This window comes from Pelodiscus sinensis, chromosome 17, assembly GCF_049634645.1.
Source record: "Pelodiscus sinensis isolate JC-2024 chromosome 17, ASM4963464v1, whole genome shotgun sequence".
Classification (NCBI taxonomy): domain Eukaryota; kingdom Metazoa; phylum Chordata; order Testudines; family Trionychidae; genus Pelodiscus; species Pelodiscus sinensis.
In genome coordinates, this window is record NC_134727.1 from 17341345 (window position 1) to 17363001 (window position 21657).

Genomic DNA, 21657 nt, shown 5'->3' on the forward strand with positions numbered 1-21657 from the left:
CGGCTGCACTTGCCGCAGGCTGCCATCCGGAGGGGGGGGGTCAATTGAGGGGCTTCAGGAGAGTTTCCACCCCGAGGAGCCCGCAGAGCCAGCCCAGTCCTCCCCATCGGGGGCTCGTACCCCATTCCCCCCTCACCTCCTTCCACTTACCCCTCCCTAGCCCCCTTCCTGATGTACAAAATAAAGGACACGTGTGTTCAAAAATAGAAACTCTCTTTATTGGAACAAAACTCGGGGAAACTGGGAAAAGAAGGTGGGAGAGGGGAAGAGAGAGGGTGGGAGAGGGGAGGGCAACTAAAATGATGAGGGGTTTGGAACAGGTCCCTTATGAAGAGAGGCTAAAGAGCCTGGGACTTCTCATCTTAGAAAAGAGGAGACTAGAGGGGGGATATGATAGAGGTTTCTAAAAGCAGGAGTTGGGTGGAGAGGGTGTATAAAGAAAAGTTCTTCATTAGTTCCCATAATAGAAGGACTAGAGGACACCAAATGAAATGAATAGGTAGCAGGCTTCAAACTAACAACAGAAAGTCAACCTGTGGAACTCCTTGCTGCAGGAGGCTGTGAAGGCTAGAACTAGAACAGAGTTTAAATGGACGTGAAATCAAGTCCACGGAGTGGTATTAGCCAGGGGGTAGGAATGGTGTCCCTGGCGTCTGTTTGTGGAAGGCTAGAGATGGATGGCACGAGACAAATGGCTTGGTCATTGTCCTCGGTCCATCCCCTCCAGGGTACCTAGTGTTGGCCGCTGTCGGCAGACAGGCTACTGGGCTAGATGGACCTTTGGTCTAACCCAGTACGGCCATTCTAAGCTCAGGGCTCAGGGTCGGGGGTTTCAGTGGACCACCTTGATTTTCATGCAAACCTGCTCCTGGGTGGCCAGGCTGGCAGCTATGCTGCCCTAGACTGCCACTTTCCTGTGCCTAGTGCGGAGGTCGTGGATGAGGTCCACGATGTCCGCACTAGACCAGGCGGGCACCTGCCTTTTGCGGACCTGGGCAGGCTTCCGGGAGCCGCCAGCCTGGTCCCGGGAAGATGCGGAGGGCTTGGTGGCAGCAGATGGCCGGCTCGAGCCGTGCCAGGTGCAGGGTCTGCTGGCTGGTTGCTGGCAGGCTTGCACATGGCATGGGCACCGTAGCCAGCCCGTGCCCCTTTAAGGGGTCTGGGGCCGGGAGGGGGGCAGACGAGTTTCCCTGGTGGTGCCCAGAGTGGCCACCAGGGCAACCTGGGGAGGGCTAGCCTCCCACTAGTTCGAATTAAGTGGCTACACACCCCTTAATTCGAACTACTTAATTCAAACTAGGCGTTAGTCCTCGTAGAATGAGGTTTACCTAGTTCAAATTAAGCACTCCGCTAGTTCGAATTCGAACTAGCAGTTTGCATGTGTAGCACCTATCAAAGTTAATTCGAACTAACGGCTGTTAGTTCGAATTAACTTTGTAGCGTAGACATCCCCCTAGTGCTCAAGCCCCTTCTTTTGAGACCAATTAATTGGCCAAATTGGAGTGTATTGGAGTTCCTCTCCTTCTTAGAAAGCCAATCTCACACTGTTGCAATTGCATTGTATTTCCCACTTCGTAGTTCATCACGGGCACCCTCTCTAGGCTCCTAGCTCCTCGGCTGTCACCTCTCCTGGTAGAGACCCATATCTTTCTCCCTCCAGAATGAGTTTTTTCCAGGCTTTATGGCTTCCTGCCTATATTGCGAACTCCCTAGCTAGTCAAACTGCCTAAGCAGACCTGCTTTGCTTTCTCTTCAGTGACTTTGCCCAGGTCTACACTGAAGGGGAAGGTTGAATCATGATCATAGAATCATAGAATCATAGAATAATAGGACTGGAAGGGACCTCGAGAGGTCATCGAGTCCAGCCTCCCGCCCTCAAGGCAGGATCAAGCTCCGTCTACACCATCCCTGACAGATGTCTATCTAACCTGTTCTTAAATATCTCCAGAGAGGGAGATTCCACCACCTCCCTTGGCAGTTTATTCCAATATTTGACCACCCTGACAGTTAGGAATTTTTTCCTAATGTCCAATCTAAACCTCCCTTGCTGCACTTTAAGCCCATTACTCCTTGTCCTGTCCTCAGAAACCAAGAGGAACAAATTTGCTCCTTCCTCCTTGTGACACCCTTTTAGATATTTGAAAACCACTATCATGTCCCCCCTTAATCTTCTTTTTTCCAAACTAAACAAGCCCAAATGATACACAACTCTATCTACATTACTCTATCTACATTAATTACAAAGCTGGAGTCGATGGACCTTGATTAGTGTTTCCCTGCCGTCCTTCAGTCAGCTTCCCTTACTCCTTTCAGGAGCAGGAGTATCAGCCGCTGAGAGAGGCACCCTCTGGGATCAATTTAGCGGGTCTTAAGTAGACCCGCTAAACCAAATTCCAGAATATCAATTGCGCCAGCATCAATCTTCCACTGAGTGAAGACCTGACCTCTATAGAGTGTAACTGCCCTCGTATAAGGTACCACACAGCTTTACCAAGAACTTGTTAACAAAAATACCTATTTGCATGCTAATAAGCTTACCAGAGATGACCCAGCTTTAACAAGGGCTCTGGTAAGAGTCAGTCCTTCAAACCCTACACAGGGCTTCCTGTGCTCACAGGTTCATAAGAGCTATTACTTTGACCACAAACACCCATGAATAAGAGAGCCACGGCTTTACACAAGGTGGGCCTTAGATCTTGCAATTGTGTAACAGTCAGCAGACATAGGTGCCCTTCTCACAGTGGAGCTTCAAAAGGCTGCCTTCTTGCTTAACCAGAGGTGGTAAATTTCCATGTCCCTCCCCCTAGAGATTTCCTGGGAACCCCACTTAGCTTTAAAAGTCTATTATCATCTGGTGTATTGCTTTAAATAGCTCTGTGAAGCAGATAACACTTCCCAGGATTTACATTAGTGGGGTCCAGAGGTGTAGCGAAGGGGGGCAGGGAGGAGCAGTTGCCCCCGGGTGCCACGTTAGGGGGGCGCCAGGCTGGGGTAGGACTGGAATGCACACTGCTCTGGCCCACATGAACTGAGACCTGGGAGCTGCTGGCTAAGTGCTGCCGGCCGGCTCTCTACATACTGCATGTTGAAGCAGCCAAGCTGGGTGGGAGGAGCAGTGGTTTTAAAGGTACATTCCTCTGGTGCCTGGCTCTCCAGGGGGGGAGGGGGAGGCTTTAATTGCGGGAGTACTCCCCGCACTAGGGGTGCCTTGCTCTGGGGCAGGAGGGATGGCTTTGGGGCAGGGGAGGGGTGAGAGCATTGGGATGGGGGGCATTGGGGGGGGGCCTGGCTCTGAGCAGGGGTGAGTGCAATGGGATAGGGGATACTTGGGGGGGGCTGGCTCTGGGGCAGTTATGGTTGTGTTGTACTTAAAAGTACTGCATGAGATCTTTTGGGGGTAAAAGACAAAATGCCACATTTATTGGTAATACACACATAGCAGTCAACACTTATATGCCTATAACTCAGCACACACACGCACACATACACCATGTCTTGTTTTTACTAATAGTTGTTCCACCTAACTGCTGGCCGGATTAGTTAGGTGGGGGAGGGTTGGAGCCGGATCAATGCTCCCATGTTGACTGTAAGATGCCTTAGATCCATAGTGTCTTCCCTCTCATGAAGGCAGTCATCATATGCATAAGCAGTTATTTGTCTATGGCACCTCCTTCTGGGTGTTGTTTTAATGCTCCCCCATTCACCTTCAAAGAGAGAACTTCCAAAAGCAGGGGCTTGCTGCTTATTCCCAAGGCATCCATCGGTCCAGTCTTCTCTTGGAATGAGCCCCCTTAACAGGTCCCATTGTTTTTATTGTTCTTGAATCTGGTTTCCACCTTTCTCCAACCATTTCAAGTGCCCAGAGGTGCTTTTCTTTCATGCAAAAAACTTCAAGAACAGACTTCAAAGAGAAACTGCAGAGCTACAATTCATCTGCAAATTTGATACTATCATTTTAGGATTAAACAAAGACTGTGAATGGCTAGCCAACTACTAAAGCAGTTTCTCCTCTCTTGGTGGCCTGTGATGGGGCAGCAGAGGCTGAAGAGCCAAACCCCGCGCCCTGCACTCAAGCAGCTGGTGGCCTCAGAGTTGCAGGGCAGAAGCAGCTCTGCCGAGCCTGCTCGGCGGCAGCTACCGCCTGCGCAGGCACAGGAGTTGCCCCGGCAGGAGGGCCGGGGAAGGAGAGGAGGGACCATGGAGCTTATGCACCGGTGTCCTGGAAAATGGGTGCCGGCTTTGAAAATGGAGGGCTCCCGCACCGAAAAGGGGGCAGGGACCGAGGCCAACAAGGCACCGGGAACCAGCGGCACCAACCCATTCGGGCCTATGGCCATTCTGGACAGACCGGCAGGCTCGGGGGCGACGAAGGGGCCAGGATGCCTAAGGGACCAGAGTGCCAGGAGAGTCCAGAAGAGGGAAGGCACCTGCTCGCCTGGACCCAGGTAGAAGCAACTGCGGGACCCGGAGGTTGAGATAGCCAGATGGCAGATGACCCGAGGGAAGGAAGGAGCCCAGGACGGGACCAAGAAGGACCCAATGGCCGGTGAGTTGCGTCATTGACCCCTCCCCCCCAGTCAAGCAAGGCATCATTGATGCCAGTTCTTAGGGTCCTCTCCCCCCCCCCCCAAGTTGAGCAAGGTGTCATTGATGCCTGCTCTTAGGGTCCTGGGCTGGGACCTGGAGAAAGGGAGGGCCCAGGTCCCCCTTCCCTCACGGCCGGTGCCAAGGCATCTATAGTGATTTAATGGGCTGGAAAGAACTTATAGGCATTAATGAGATTTACCTACAGTTGCATTAGTATGGAGGGGGCTGAGGTGCCTACTCTGGGGAACGTGTGGCTCCATTGGAATGGGGGGTGCCTGGCTCTGGGGCAGGGGTGAGTGAATTGGGATTGGGGTACTGGGGGGTCCCGACTGAAGAGTAGAGGTGAGTGCATTGGGGTTACTTATATTTTTTTTAAATAAAAGATACTTTATAACAAAAGGAAAAACTTGAAATAACTTTAAAGTAGCACTTTAAAGACTAACAAAACATGTTAGTCATGTCAAACTTGAAGCCCTCTGAGGATCACACAAATGAAGACTATGGGTATGTCTACACTACCCTCCTAGTTCGAACTAGGAGGGTAATGTATGCATACCGCACTTGCTAATGAAGCCCGGGATTTGAATTTCCCGGGCTTCATTAGCATAAGCGGGGAGCCGCCATTTTTAAATCCCTGCTGCTTCGAACCCCGTGTAGCGCGGCTACACGGGGCTCGAACTAGGTAGTTCGGACTAGGGTGCCTATTCCGAACTACCGGTACACCTCGTTTCACGAGGGGTACGAGCCCCCGATGGGGAGGACTGGGCTGGCTCTGCGGGCTTCTGGGGGTGGAAGCTCTCCTGCAGCCCCCCAATTGTCCCCTCTCCCCAGATGGCAGCCTGTGACAAGTGCAGCCGGTCTGATGGCCGAGTGCTGTGATGTGCCCAGTGTAGGCACTCAGGGCACTCCAAGCCAGGACTGCTTTGGAAACGGGGAACCCCTGAGAACTGTCTGTCCGGGGTGAGGGTCGGGTCCCTTTAAGCACAGCCCTCAGCTAGCCTGAGGCAGCAGCTCCACGCTCTAAGTCCTCATCTGATGCCCTGCCGGCACTGCTTCTGGCCATCCTTAAGCCTGGTTCAGGTCCACTTAATGTGGACATGCTAGTTTGAATTAGCAAAACGCTAATTCGAACTAGTTTTTTAGTCTGGATCCGTTAGTTCAAATTAGCTTAGTTCGAATTAACTAATTCGAACTAAGTTAGTTCGAATTAGTGCTGTAGTGTAGACATACCCTCACATTCATAATTATGATGTAGTTTATCTCTGTGCAACAGTATGAAAAACACCTGGATTAACCAGTAAGTAACTCAGCAGTTAGGAAGCATTACATATTGCTTAAAATAAATTTGATATGCTCAATCTTTTAACCTTTTATTCATTAAAGCAACGAGTTTGCTATAACAGTGGTTTTAAATGCTTGATTCAAATATAGTGATGAAATTCATATTTAGGTTGTATAACATTTATTTCTTTTGTGTTTTATAAAACTTACATATATTAAGAATTTGGCATTTTTAATGTAAAAGACGTGAATCTAATGAGAACAGGATGTGAACAAATTAAAGAGAAAACATTATTTAACAGAATGTAAACCCCAAAAACTTTATAATTTATATTTGTCTCTGGTTAGTAAAATAAGTAATTCATTAAATAATAAATATCCTAAGATGTGGATTATTTACAGTGGTGTAGTGAGGAGGGCGCGGGGGGGGGAGCGGTTGCCCCCAGGTGCCCCACTAGTAGGGTGCCAATTTAATGCCCCTCCACTCCCCGTCATCCCTCTGCTTGCCTGCTCCTCCTCTGCCCACTACTGCCAGCTGGAGCCACCTCCTCCTCGCCTCCCTGCTCCCAGCCTGACCCTCCTCCACCTCTGCTGAAGGGTTATTGTGTGCAGGGGCCTGGCCCCAAACTGGAGGAAGTGGCATAAGATGTGGTACAAGCTCTCCCCTCCCCCAGGGTCTGGTTCAGCCATGCACCAGGTTTGGGGCCTTGCCACATAGTGGCAGCAGTGGGGGGGGGAGGAGGGGAGGCGCAAATTTAAGTTTAACTTAACTCAGTAAGGTTTGTCTAGGAAATTGCCATGGCTGCTCCAGCAGCCACGTGAGAGACCGAGGAAAAATGGTCTCTTCAAGGGTTGGGTCTTTAGAATTGGGTCTCTTCAAGGGTTGTCTGAGACCTCTACAGGAACAGCTTAGGGCAGACAATGGCATGGAACAGTATATCATCATCTCTGACAGTTATTGTTACAAAGCCCTTACCATAGACAGTCTTAAATTTTGGGATTTGCATAAGGCTCAAAATACAAATATTCAATAAAGGGTGATGTTCAGGGCATTAAAGATCCTCGACAGCTACCTGCTGCATTATTCTGACAGTTCCCTCTTGAAAAGACAAATAAGCACATTGTGTTTATTATCTCTGATGGCTAGTTGGTGTTTCAGAATAAAAACTAAAGGTAGCACACAGGTGTAGGCCAAAGTGCGCAGTCTCCTGTGTGTGAACAGTGAGGGTACGTCTAGACTACATGGCTCCGGCAACAGAGCCATGTAAAATAGTTTATTCGGCATAGTCAAAGAAGTGGGGATTTAAATAATCCCCGCTTCATTAAAATAAAAATGGCCACCACGCTGTGCCAACAATCAGCTGATCCGGCACAGCGCGGCAATCTAGATGCGGCGCGGTCGACAAGGGAAGCCTTTCTCGACCGCTCCGGTATGCCTCGTGAAACAAGGTTTTCTTTGACTATGCCGAATAAACTACTTTACATGGCTCCATCGACAGAGCCATGTAGTCTAGACGTACCCTGGGGCTGATTTCCTCGTGCTCTGCACCTGTGTCAGCATTTACCCCCTGCAGACTGAGTGTAAGAATCTACCAAATGGTGTCTTCTTGCTCCCACTATGTACAGGTGTAAAAGATGAGAATCAGCCCCTGTCCCTCATTCATGTAGTCTTCTCTGCCTCTTCTTGGCCCTTTAGTTGGGAATTATATACGCTTTCTCCTGCTTCGTGACGCATTCCCAGTATCATGTTCCATTCTGATTGTTTCCAATCTGTTTGCAGAGATATTAATTCTTACAGATCACTGCTTGTATCCACAAAGAAGGCCATCTCCTCCTGAAGACAGCCAGCGTGCCAACCACGTACTCCACATTGTGCACAGAGCCACTTGACTTTCTCGCTTTACAGAGAAAGAGCACATTGTCTGGAGTGGCAGGTGGAATTTCTACTCCCTGTGAGAGTGTCGCTGCCATGGGCTTTGGCAGAAGGGAGGGCATGGCAGAGGGCTCATACGCAAGCCAGCATATCCATTGTTATTGCATGGTTATAAAATACAGCATCACAGGGCCTGAGATGTGCACTAAGTCATCCCTAGAACTAGGTCGTCTTGTGCGTACCAGTGAGCAGTAAATGCTTGCCCCTAAGGTACGTCTCCCCAGAGCTTTGTCCACAGAGTGTGCAGGACAACTCTTTGGTTCCTGGTAAACAAGCAGATAACCTCAGCTCAGACTTATCCCCTCCTTGCACAGATTCTCAGGGAGGGATCTACATTTGTTGCTTGGGACGTGAAGTGGGGAAGAGGTCTTTGGGAAGAGAGCACTTCACACCCAGGGTCCTCCACCTCATTGGATCTCAAGCGGGGGGTGGGTGTTTCTGTTTTCTTTTCTGCATTTGCTCTCTTGTAACAAGCACAATCCCATCCTGGCTGCCTCCATGTCATATCCTGAGCTTCTGACAGGCAGTACAATGCACTCTCATTTTATGGACCCCTGTTCTTTCTGGGGAAGTGTCTGGGGGGGTGGGGGAGGAAGGCACCAATGTATTCTAGGCCAAATTCTTCACCCCTTAACACCACCATCACACAAACCACCTCTCAAAGCCTTTGACACTTCTCAAAAGCTGGGGCTGGCTTATGTACAATTGTTTCTGTTAGTGGTTCTCAGCCTCACTGGGGTGCACAAGGTCACAGCAGAGCTGCACTGATTCACCTGTCTGCTTTGTGTAAAATTTTTGGCTCCTTTGGCCCAAAAGGAAGTAACTTCAAGATATTCTTCACCCCTGTAACAATGAGCACTTTCCTTTCATCTCATTTATCTTCAGCCTTGCTGTGCTTGGCAAGCCTTCCCACACTTTATTTTCCTTAGCTTGGACGCCTTTTGTCCCATGACTTTGGCATCCTCCTTATCTAACTTACCACAGAATAAAGCTTTGTCCATGCAATCGGCAGTAATCATGCTACTCGCTTCCCGACAGGCTGAATGCTACAGGGCAGATGGTTTGGGGGAAGTGTGGGATGGGGAGGAGTGTTGAGGTCACCATGCAAAGCATCAAAACCCACCACTGGAGGCTTTTTAGAACCTGCTAAACAAATGCCAGTCTGAGGTGGTTTAAGAACACCTGGCACTGCCACAGCACAAGAGACTGGCCTAGATGATCTCTTGAGATCCCTTCCAGTCCCACACATCTGTGATTTTGACTAAGAATGCATTTGTCATCTGGCAGGGCAAGGATAAAACGTTTGCAGAAGATACTAATGCCTTTTCCTGTATCATTCTGGAGCAGAGAATGGCTCACGTCCTCTTCCCATCTTATTTCCTGCTCTCTGCTACAATCGGGAATAAAATTAGCAAATTAGCATTTGCTTCCCCTCTCTGACAAACAGAAGCCTGGGTCCAGTTTTCTCTCACACACACTCATACCCACAGGTCATGGTCGCCTGACACAGTTGGCTTCTGACATGCACAAACCGTCCTCAGGTGAGGTTTGACCGGTACTGCCCCAAGCAGGGCCAGCCCAAAGGCTTTTGGTGTCCTAGATGAACTATGACTTTGGAACCCTCCCCTCATTTAATATAGAGAAAATGAGATGTCTAAAGTGAATTTTTATCTTTATTTACTTGACATTTGAAAGAAACAATGTGTGACGGGGCATCAAAACCCCGCACTGAGAGCCAGGGGCTCTGTGCCCTGGCAGAGAAGCCGCGGAGCAGATACCGGCTGTGCGCCGGCGGCTCCCAAGCCGCGGCTCAGCAGGGACGCCACAGCTCAGCTGAGCAGAGATGCCGCGGCTCAGCTGAGCGGAGGCGTGGCTTGGCGGGGCAGCCCCGCGGCTCAGCTGAGCGAAAACGCGGCTCAGCTGGGCGAGCGCCCAGACGCCGCCGGAGAGGTGCTGGGGCCAGCCCGGGCGGGCCGAAAGGCCAATCAACGGCTCCAACCAGATCAGGGGCGGAACGAGCGCCGGGGGGGGCGGCCCGCCGGGAGCGTCAAATACCGCCGGGCAACGCGAGCAAGAGGCGACAGGACAGAGAGACGGGACTCTCCAGGAGGGACCTTAACACTCCCCGATCTGTCGCCCCGCTGAGACACGCCGCCGCTGGGGTAAGGACCACGGAGGGGAGAAAAGGAAGTAGCCCAAGGCAGGGCGGTGAGGAAGCCCGTGGGCTGATGCTTTGAGGGGCACACCCCCATCAGCCGGACCCAGACTGGCAGTCAGTTGGAGTCCTTAGGGCCCTGGGCTGGGGCCCGTGAGTGAAGGCGGGCCCGGGCCCCCTTTTTCCCCCCTCCGTGTGGGGGAACGCGTCGGATGAGGAGCACTCAAGGGTGAGGGGCTAGAGAACCTCGCTTACGGGGGACCTGGCGTCCCAGGACGGGGATGACACGGGCAGGTCTAGACATGGTGGACTCACATCCTCCCCTCCCCCTTTCTCCCGGATAGGAAGGGGGGCGGTCGAGGCCGTCACACAATGCAAAGATACAAATATTTTATTGACTTTTTTCTATCAATTAATCCTAACACAATTATACTGTATGGGGTAAACCGTCTAATAGCTGACACTTTGCCCATTTTGATTTGTACATAGTATTTCTGATCAACACTATATTTCAAATTGCAACTGTCTTCCTTCCAAAGGAACTGATTTTTGGGACCCTATGAAAATCTTTATTCCTTGATCCTGAATGCAGCCTGATTTGAGCTGTAACCCTTTTGCCCTGGACCATTGATTTGCGTTCCCCCAAGGAACATGGCATCAGGGGCCACCAGGAGGGTTGGGACCCTTGCACTCTCTGCGGCAGAGAAGCAGGGTGCACTTGGCAGGCACACAGAGAGAGGATGCTACAGTGGAGAGAGTGCAGGTGGTGGCGGGAAGAGGTAGAGCTTGGGGAACAGAAATAGATAAGCCCCCTCTGTGGCCCACCAGGACTCCCGGGGCAAATTCCACAACTGGTCCAGCCAGGCATGGCCCATAGACCCCTGGTTTAGAACTTTACTTTTTCTGGTCAAATTTAATGTATTATTTTTATTTCAACATTCATTTGAAGCTATTTAAAAAATTAAACTGAAGGCCAGAATTTCTATTATTATCTAACATTATTGCAATTAGAAGGGAAAGGAATGTATACGTTTTGTGGTATTTGTTAACATTATCAGTCTGGTGATCAAAAATCAGAACTTTACTATTACTTTCACAGTAATAGTCAACAGTATCTTTGGGATCTCAGCTTGTAACATAGCAGAATGGCTGTTGCGGGTCGCTGACCAGCCTTCATTAAGCAGCAAACAACACTATCTCAACAGTATGTCTGGCCAACACTGGGGCTATGTCTACACTACAGGACACTCCACCGTGTCCAGGGAACGTGTCTGCTCTTCTCCTTTTTTTTTGCAGAAGTGCAGACATGCTCTTTCGGAAGCCCTATCTTCCTCCTCCCACGAGGAAGAAGGGCTCTTCTGAAAGAAGAGGCTTTTCCAAAATCTGGCCCAATGTAGACAGGCCAAATTTCCAAAAAGCCTCTTCCAAAAAAACTATTGCAAAAAGATATGCAAATTGGGGAGCGCAATTTGTGTATGTTTTTCAGATAGGTCAGTGTAGTCTAAACATAGTCTGAGCTCCTGAGAATGACGGAACTGCCAGACTCTGTCCCGAGGCAGCAAACCTAGGTAGCTCTCTTTTGAAGCTACGAAGTGGCACATTTTAACTGTATTACATATTCAGCCATGCACCCCAATGGGAAATAAATATTGTAACTCCACCTCTGACATGGCAATGATGCTCTGTTTTACTAGCACAAAATATTTTAATATTTTTGTTCATAAGCGATACCATATCAATATATTTTTAAATAGAGAAAAAAATATCACTTCAGTCTAATTTGGTCCCCCCCTTAAAGCCTGGTGCTCTAGGCGACCGACTAGTTTGCCTATGTGGTTGGGCCAGCCCTGTCCCCAGGTATCCACTGCAAGCTCAGCAAAAGGACACAAAATATGCAAGTGATCACATATGAAATGTGGGCCAGAGCCCAATAGCTCTCAGGTGATTTCTAGTTCATGCTACTGATCAGTGACACACTTCAGTGACTTCAAGTAGTTCTCTAGGGCTTTCCTCCATGGGCCTTCTTCAGAGGAAGGGTCATCACATACTCTACTCTGCCTCTTATCGAGGGGTTAAGATGAAGGGTGACTAATTCTGCATTGTCACTAGGAACATAATTTGAAGGAGACATTAAAATGAGGTCTCTTTGGCTCAGCTCACAATCCCTGTCTATGTGGAAGTCAAGGATCTTTCTGCATCTTTCTAGAAGCTGGGTGGTGAGCTTGGTGGCATTACCTGCTCTCTCAGCATTATTGCAATACCCAGCACTATCAGGGTTAATGGTAACTAGCCTGCCCCATCTATGAGTTACTGACCTAACACTGAGCACAAATTAATGTGTTAGAAAATAGTCGTAATCTTTCGTTTCATGGCATTATTACAGAAAGCTCTTTCCTCACTCTGCCCCAGCTCAGGTTTTCCTCCTGTGTTTGTATCATTTACATTATTTATAGTATAATACTTGGCCCTTGCAAGGCCTGGAAGGGCCTTTGGGTCAGGTCCACCATAGCACCAAGGACCTCGAAGCATTAGCCAGACACGAATGAACTGAGCTGGGGATACAATAGGTGACTACTGGTATTATTCCCATTGTACAGACAAGGAGGCTCAGACATAGTGACATGCCAAGGTCATGGATTCAACCCTTCTGGGGTTTCCATACCCCTCTAAGCCCAACCTTCTTCCATTAGGAGACCTTTAAACAAACAGAAATATCAAGTGTCTCCTGAGACAAAATGGGTTTAGTCCCCCCTCTCTGTGCCCTGCACTTTGGACTTGAGAAAACTTCTCTGCTGCAGAATAGTAATAGAAATGTAGCCGTGTTAGTCTGGTGTAGCTGAAGCAAAATTCTCTGCTGCAGGTACTCAGAGCAGAGTGTTTCTGTCAAATCGCCCTGCTGGGCTGAGTGGAAGCAGGAAGCCACAGGAGGTGGTCCCCTCATGCAAGGGCCTTTCAGCCATTGTTCCGTTTGTCTGAGGATGCTCTTACAAGCTGTGAACAATTACTCAGAGCAATTTGCCCAGCCACTGTTTCAATGATTTTGGGAGCACTTCAGAAACTCCTGCACTACTGTTGGGAAAGGAACACAGTGGCCTCATTGATCCTCGTAGTCTCTTTAGTTCGCAGAAAAACACGGTATTATTTTAAAATGCCTGAAATTATCTTTTTTATATTTAAACCCATAATTTGCCCCCAGCTGAGGAAGGCAAATGACACTAACTTGCTGTCTGGTTAGAAAAGGACAGGAAAACTGCTGTTTAGAATAGCTCCTGCTACTCATTGATTACTATTATCTGGGTCCCTGGAGTCTATACTGTAATGTCAGCTAATCTCCCCTTATTACTGAAGAGGCTAGGACACTCACAAAGCTCTGTCAATGCACCTCATTACTGCCCACCCGAATCTCCCTGTTATTCCAGCGAGGCTCCCCCATGAAGCTCCGTGAGTGAGGGACCTTGTCAAAGGCTTTCTGGATCCCCCTTGTCCACATGCTTGTTGATCCCCTCAAGGAACTCTAGTAGATTAGTAAGGCATGATTTCTCTTTACAGAATCCATGTTGACTTTTCCCCAACAACTTACATTCATCTGTGTGTCTGACAATTGTATTCTTCACTATAGTTTCAACTAATTTGCCTGGTATTGATGTTAGATTTACCAGTCTGTGATTGCCTGGATCACCTCTAGAACCCTTTTTGGAATCTCATTAGCTATCTTCCAGTCATTAGGTACAGAAGCTGATTTAAAGGATAGGTTACAAACCACAATTAATAGTTCTGCAATTTCACATTTGAGTTCTTTCAGAACTCTTGGGTGAATGCCATCTGGTCCCAGTGACTTGTTACTGTTAAGTTTATCTATTTGTTCCAAAACCTCTTCTAATGACACCTCAATCTAGGGCAATTCCTCAGATTTGCCCCCTAAAAAGAATGGCTCAGGTTTGAGAATCTCCCTAGCATCCTCATCCGTGAAGACCAAAGCAAAGAATTCATTTAGTTTCTCCGCAATGACCTTATTGTCTTTGAGTGATCCTTTAGCATCTCGATTGTCCAGGGACCCCACTGGTTGTATAGCAGGCTTCCTTCTTCTGATGAACTTAAAAAACATTTTGCTATTACTTCTTGAGTTTTTGGATAGCCGTTCTTCAAACTCCTTTTTGGCTTTTCTTATTATATTTTTACACTTAATTTGACAGAGTTTATGGTCCTTTCTGTTTCCTCACTAGGATTTAACTTCCATTTTTTAAATGACGCCTTTTTATCTCTCACTGCTTTTTTACTAGGTTGTTAAGCCACAGCGGCACTGTTTTGGTTCTCTTAGGGTGTGTCTACACTACACCATAACTCGAAATAAGATACACAATTTGAGCTACACAAATTGCACATCTTATTTCGATGGTATTTCAAAATGACTTATTTCATTATTTGGAGCTTTATAGACCTCACCAAATTTCAAAAAAAAGCACTATTACAAAACGTCCCTTACTCCTCGAAGAATGAGGGTTACAGGAATGTCAGAATAGCAAGCCCGAAATAACAAGCTTGCTGTGAAGATGCAGGATAGCTATTTCGGGATACTCCAGTATCCCGAACTAGCATTGCAGTGTACACATAGCCTCACTGTGTTTTTTAATTTGGGGTATACATCAAGTTGGGCCTCTGTTTTGATCTTTGAAAAGTCTCCGTGCAGCTTGCAGGGATTTTACGTTTGATATTGTTCCTTTTAATTTCTGTTTAACTAACTTCCTCATTTTCATGTAGTTCCCCTTTCTGTAATTAAATGCCACGGTGTTGGGCTGCTGAGATGTTTTTCCCACCGCAGGGATATTAAATTTGTTTACGTTATGGTCACTATTTCTAAGCAGTCCAGTTATATTTACCTCTTGGACCAAATCCTGTGCTCCACTTTGGACTAAATCAAAAATTGCCTCTCCCCTTGTGGGTTCCAGAACCAGCTGCTCCAAGTAGTAGCCTGGGGTGGAGGCTGGCCCTGCAGTGAAGGGTAGGCTTGGTTCCATGGAGCTGGGGAGTTGCAGAAGGGGCAGGATCTTGGGCAGAAGGTACAGGGCTGGGGCTTGCTTTCCCCAGCTGAGTATTGACCCACCACCCATGTTCTGCGAGTTTCCCGAGCTCCTTAAACTGCCAGGTGCAGTAGAGCTGTCAGTGCACAGAAAGACAGCTGAATATCCAGAGGTATTTAGCCCTAGCTGAGCCTTACAAGGAGCCCTGTAGTGCAGTCAGTTCTGTCATGGGAAACCATGGCAGGCAGCTCAGAAAAGTACCTAAAGGGTCAGTGATTCTTTCCCTTTCAACCTTGCCAAAGATCAACATAGCTTTTAGAACAGGGTAAACACTTTGGCTCTGATGCAGGGAAGGCAGGGGCGGGACTTGATGGATGAAGTTTCCCCTCCTGGAGCTCTGGAATCAAGCCATCTCTCTCAGGAGATATAAATGAGTCAGATTTATTGGCCCCAATTCAGACTCCCCTGAGAAAGAATCCATAGTGCCCAGTGCAGAGCTTGAATGCTCTCTGGTCAGTGCAATGCTCCCTTTGATCTGAAGTACGCTGGGACAGAGGAGAACATACAGGCACGGAGTGGCATTGCCTCTTCCCTCTGCCAGCCTGGTGGGTGTCTGCTAGCTCAAAGGAATAGGAAAACAAGATCATGGGGCATTGAGGCAAAATCTAGGGGTTGCCACAGCCCCCCCAGAAGTGCAACAAGCCCTGGGTGGGGATGTCAAATCTGGCCCAGTCATTGTCCTTGTTGTTCCATTCCTTAACCCTTGCCCTCTGCATTGGCATTCAGGATGGGGACCCTTTTTTCATGCACATCTGAAAACTCCTAACACAGACCTGATGTTGTATGACTAGAGAAATAAACACCAATCATACCAGCACATGAGTGACTCAGTTCCAATACCTGTATCTGGCCTGCTGTTCCCCAGCAAGGAACAGCATGTGCTCCATGGTGGTACCACATTTTGATGCCTATATTTAGTTTCATTCCCCAGGCTGGCCTGGGCCAATTTTACCCCACACTTCCAAGTGAGAGACGTAGCTGGTCTTTAATACCTGCAATGTGTACACAGCCATTCTGCTGCCTTATCATACGTCTATTTATTGGTGGCTGCCCCAAAAATGTAACTGCACCTCTCCCCCCCCAAGTGTACAGACAACATCGTCTTTCCCTTTCTGGCAGAACTTGCATATATTCAGAGCAACTGTAAAACACATGGGTCTCAGAGAGAGAGGGTAGGAATCTTCCTCTATCTCTATTGCCATGTTTCCCAAATAGTGGGTCCTGATGTACCAGCAGGTTCCAGGAAGGTTCTTGATGGGTTGCCACATCCAAAGAAGGATTGACCCACCACTGGGCCCTGGCATGGACAAACATACACTTTTCCCAGGCTGCTGCACTGAGGAGGCCCCAGGAGATGAGAGGGAGGTTGGGGAGTGAGCCTGTCCCACCCAGAGAGGCAGCTGCTATCTCATGGGGCTGGGCCAGGCTCCCCATTCTGGGCATTGTGACGTGGCATGCTGGGTTGCAGTACTACCCAGGTTTTGCCTGGCTGTTCCTCCATCATAATGGAAGTATGGTGAGCCCAAACCTGAGCGGCACAGTGACCATGTCTGAGGTAGTAATGTCACTCACTCAGATATGGTCCAGCTACTCTCTCTCATCCCCAGATATGGAGTGAATGTGATGTGGGCTTTCTCTCTCAGCCACCCTCAGCCCCAGGCAGGTATAGGGTTGTAGTGCAAACACAGAGCGTGCATACATTTAATGGTGGGTCTCAGAAAAAAAACAAAATGCAATTGATGGGTCACCTTAGTCAAAAGTTTGGGAACTCCTGCTCTTTAGGGATTCCTGTAGGCAACCTGGGAGTGGTGCTATGCTTTGTTCTTCTCCACTCTTCCTTTAACTCCACGCAGTCAGTAACTGCTCTTGGCTCTGCAATATGCTGAAATACATCTTCCTCAGAAAGAGTTTATATAAATGAGTCCTTGAGAGTATACAGCAGCCCCACCCTGCAGGATAAGAATGGCCTCTCTCTGCTTCCTTATACTTCATAGGGAGGAAGGTTATGACGTTTGTAAACATTCTCATTTGGCAGCTTTTTCATATTTACTTGGACGGTGAGTTATAAATTGACCCTGGAACTCTCTGTGCAAGCACAAGTCATTTGTTATCTCAGCAAGGAAATGTCAGTGGATCACACATGGATGTGCTGCTTCTAGCATATTTCTGTTAGGTGTGATTTACAGAGGTCAATGTTATTTCTCACTGTTTTGCATATTTATTACTTCATGCATTCTCCCCTCCACCCTGCTTTCTAACGTGCACACTTGATAGCGGATCGTGGGCTTTCCTCCATTGCTTTTAAATCATGATCTATTTTAATTCAAAGTTACATTTAAAAAAATCTGTAAGGAATTGGCCTTTGTGCATGCTCAGCATTGTCCTTTGGTGGATAGAACCAGAACTGCTCAGATGTGGGTCTCATTGGTTCTATGTGGCTAGCAGAGCTTTTCTTGTAACTCAGGTGATAGGAACTGGCAGCTTTGGAGGAGACAGATCTGAGTTCTAGCTCTGCCAACACCAGGAAGTGCCCCATGTCTGTTTTGTGCAGCACTAGAGATGTCCAGGGCTGTCCTTAAGATTTATAGGACCCTACACATTAAATGGCTACCCCTATGCCCAACAACAGCTGGGGAATGGTGATCTTTTAGAGATGTGATTGTATAATATTCAGCAACACACTAAAGAAATATTTTTAAAGCAGATTTTAAACTAAGGTCCTGGTGTAGACAGTAAATTCAGAAACTGGCAGATATATACCTGCAGCTGGCAAATGCCTGTTAAATGGCTTCATTATCACTTGAATGGCTCTTTCGCAGGTTCAGTGTTCTGCTAATAGAGCTGTCAGGCTATTTCAGTTTTAAGTTAACTAGCTGCTCTACACAAGAAGCAGATTCACAGAGCAAGGGATAAGGAGAGGCACGTGTGGACAGTAAGACCCAGTGGTGCCCCACATTTTTGGATGCCCTACACAGTTGCAAATTCTGTGTACAGGTAAGGATGGCCCTAGTGATGGCCACAAAGCAATAGGGGGCTACAACTTTAGTGCTAAATGTTCACAACTGTTTCTATTTCCTGGGTGTTTGATTTGTTGGAAGTGGACAGCCCAGCATTACGGAGCAAGAGCAATAATCCCTCAGGCATGCAAACCCAACATCTGTATTTCAGGGCAATATTTTCACCCAAACTACTAGAATCGCCTTGGTGAGGCTTAGCAAATGCCTTTTAATGTTGATAAATGCAACATTAGAAATGTATATTAGAAAACATAATCACAACTATACATGTAATATGGTGGGAGCTAAATTAGCTGTTACCACTTAAACAAAAGATCTTGGAGTCATTGTGGATAGTTCTATGGAAACATTCACTCAGCATGCATCAGCAGTCAAAAAAAAAAAAGCAAACATAATGCTAGGAATCATTAAGAAAGGGATAGAAAATAAGACAGAGGATATCTTAGTGCCTTTGAATAAATCAGTTGTATACCCACATCTTAAATACTGAAACAAAAAACAGGACTATGTAGCACTTTAAAGACTAACAACATGGTTTATTAGGTGATGTGTCTTTCAAGGTGTTAGTCAGTGTGGATGTTTGTCTTGACATGAGACTCTCTAAGTTAGAAATGTCATTCTTGGTGTTTTTCTGTTTCTTGTATAAAATATTTATCAGGTGGTTCCTTAATTTCTTGGATAGTGTGAGGCAGAGTCTTTCACTGTAGTCAGTATAGTATGTTGATCTTAATGGATTGTTCACTTTCAGTCCTTTGGGTATGATGTCCATCTTCTTGCACTTGGATAGAAAGATGATGTCTGTCTGAATCTGTGCAAGTTTTTTCATATGGTTGATGGATTTCCATTCCAAACGGCTAAATGTAGTGCCTTGCATATAGAATAGTGATAGAAATGTAGCCGTGTTAGTCTGGTATAGCTGAAACAAAAACTAGGATCATCTTGTTAGTCGTTAAAGTGCTACATAGTCCTGTTTTTTGTTTCAGCTACACTAGACTAACACGGCTACATTTCTATCACTATCTTAAATACTGAGTGCAGATTTGATCACCTCATCTTAAAAAAGATATCTTAGCAATAGTAAAAGTTCACAAAAGGTCAGCAAAAATTATTAGAGGTTTGGATCGGTTGTCATATGAGGAGAGATTAATAAGCCTGGGACTTATCATCTTGGAAAAGAGATGACTAGAGGGAATATAATAAAGGTCTATAAAATCATGACTGGTGTGAAAAAAATGAACAAAGAAAAGTTATTTATTCATTCTCATAACACAAATACTAGAGGTCACCAAATGAAATTAATAGGTACAAACAAAAGGGAGTACTTGTTCACACTACACACAGTCAACCTGTGGAACTCCTTGCCAGAGGATGTTGTGAAGTCCAAGACAATAATAGGGCCCCAAGATATGTCCATGTACTGTGACACCTGGTGAAGTGGGTCTTTGCTCATGAAAGCTTGTATGCAAATAAATCTGTTTGCCTTTGTATTGCAGACTAACATGGTTACTCTTCTGAGACTTGTCCACTGGATATGCAACTGTAGTCCCCATTTTGAAATGTGGAGTCTGGGCTATTGATGTTTGCTCTGAACAAGGAATGGGCTGTTTGAAAAGAGATACCATTGCCATAAATAGTCACTCCTAGGCATTGGGAACTGATTAGATTGTATGTGAAGTGCCTCACTTCTCCTGGGCTATGTCTACACTACAAGCTTCTTGCACAAGAACTGTTTTGCGCAAGAGTTCTTGCGCAAAAGGACTTGCACAAGAGCGTGTCCACACTGCCATATGTTATTGCACAAGAGATATGCTTTTGCGCAAGAGCATCCATGGCAGTGTGGACACTCTCTTGTGCAAAAAACCCCTGTTGCCCATCCTTACTGAGCTCTTGCACAAGAGGGCTTATTCCTTGTGGGCAAAGGAATAACTCTTGTGCAAGAAGCCCTCTGTTCTGACACTTTACTGTAAATTTACTTGCGCAAGAACGCGCGTGCAGTGTAGATGCTCCACAAGTTTTTGCGCAACAACAGCCGTTCTTGAGCAAGAAGCCTGCAATGCAGACATAGCCCTGCTAATCCTGAACACTCGGCAGCTCATGCCCCAAGAACAGCTGCAAAATGCCCTTCAGACAAGAAGTGAATGCCACTGAATTTCAATTGCACCATTGAATGCTGGGCATGTTCTGGGAGGTCAGGGTGCCCAGGAGCAAGAGATAATGTAAACTGTGCAGCTGTTGCAATAATTGAAGTTATCCACGAAAAGTGGCTGCCCATTCTGACAAGGAAGTGCTGTTTATGGGCAGCAGTCCCAAGAACTCATGTATCTTTCAATAGGGCATGTAGATTTGTTTATTAACCCTCTTTCCAGCTGTGATGTCAGACAGACACAGGGGCTGCGTCTAGACTGGCAAGTTTTTCCGCAAAAGCAGCTGCACAGTCTACACTGGCCGCTTGAATTTCCGCAAGAACACTGACAATCTCATGTAAGATTGTCAGTGTTCTTGTGGAAATGCTATGCTGCTCCCGTTCGGGCAAAAGCCCTCTTGCACAAATGCTTTTGCGCAAGAAGGCCACTGTAGACAACGCGGTATTGTTTTGCACAAAAAAGCCCCGATCGCAAAAATGGCGATAGGGGCTTTCTTGCGCAAAACCACGTCTAGATTGGCATGGACGCTTTTCCGCAAAAAGTGCTTTTGTGGAAAAGCGTCCATGCCAATCTAGACGCTCTTTTCCGCAAATGCTTTTAACAGAAAAACTTTTCCGTTAAAAGCATTTGCGGAAAATCATGCCAATCTAGACGTAGCCAGGTGGTAGAAAAGGGGTCCACTGAGAACAGAATCCCCATTGAGCTAGGCATAATGCAGACTATGGGTATGTCTACACCACCACCCTAGTTCGAACTAGGGTGGTTAATGTAGGCAACCGGAGTTGCAAATGAAGCCCGGGATTTGAATTTCCTGGGCTTCATTTGCATATTGCCGGGCGCCGCCATTTTTAAATGTCCACTAGTTCGGACTCCGTGCCTGCGGCTACACGCGGCACGAACTAGGTAGTTCGGATTAGGCTTCCTATTCCGAACTACCATTACTCCTTGTAGAACGAGGTGTACCGGTAGTTCGGAATAGGAAGCCTAATTCGAACTACCTAGTTCGTGCCACGTGTAGCCGCGGGCACGGAGTCCAAACTAGCGGACATTTAAAAATGGCGGCGCCTGGCAATATGCAAATGAAGCCCGGGAAATTCAAATCCCGGGCTTCATTTGCAACTCCGGTTGCCTACATTAACCACCCTAGTTCAAACTAGGGTGGTGGTGTAGACATACCCTAAGAGACATCCCCTGCTCCCAGGAGTTTCCCACCTAAGTAAGACCCCGCTGAGTGGCATATTCAATATAGCTCAATACAAGCCCATATAAGTACTGTCACAGAGTGGCAGGGCCTCCAACGAAAAAGAGACCTCAGCCCCACCTGTTAACACTGTTAACATGCCTACCCAAATGGGAAAAATTAAGATCATGTAGTTCAATCAGGCCTGAGAGATAAATAAGAGAGAGGCCTGAGCAGAGAGAAAGAGAGAAACTTTGTCAAAAGCCTGTAGCAGGTGTTGAG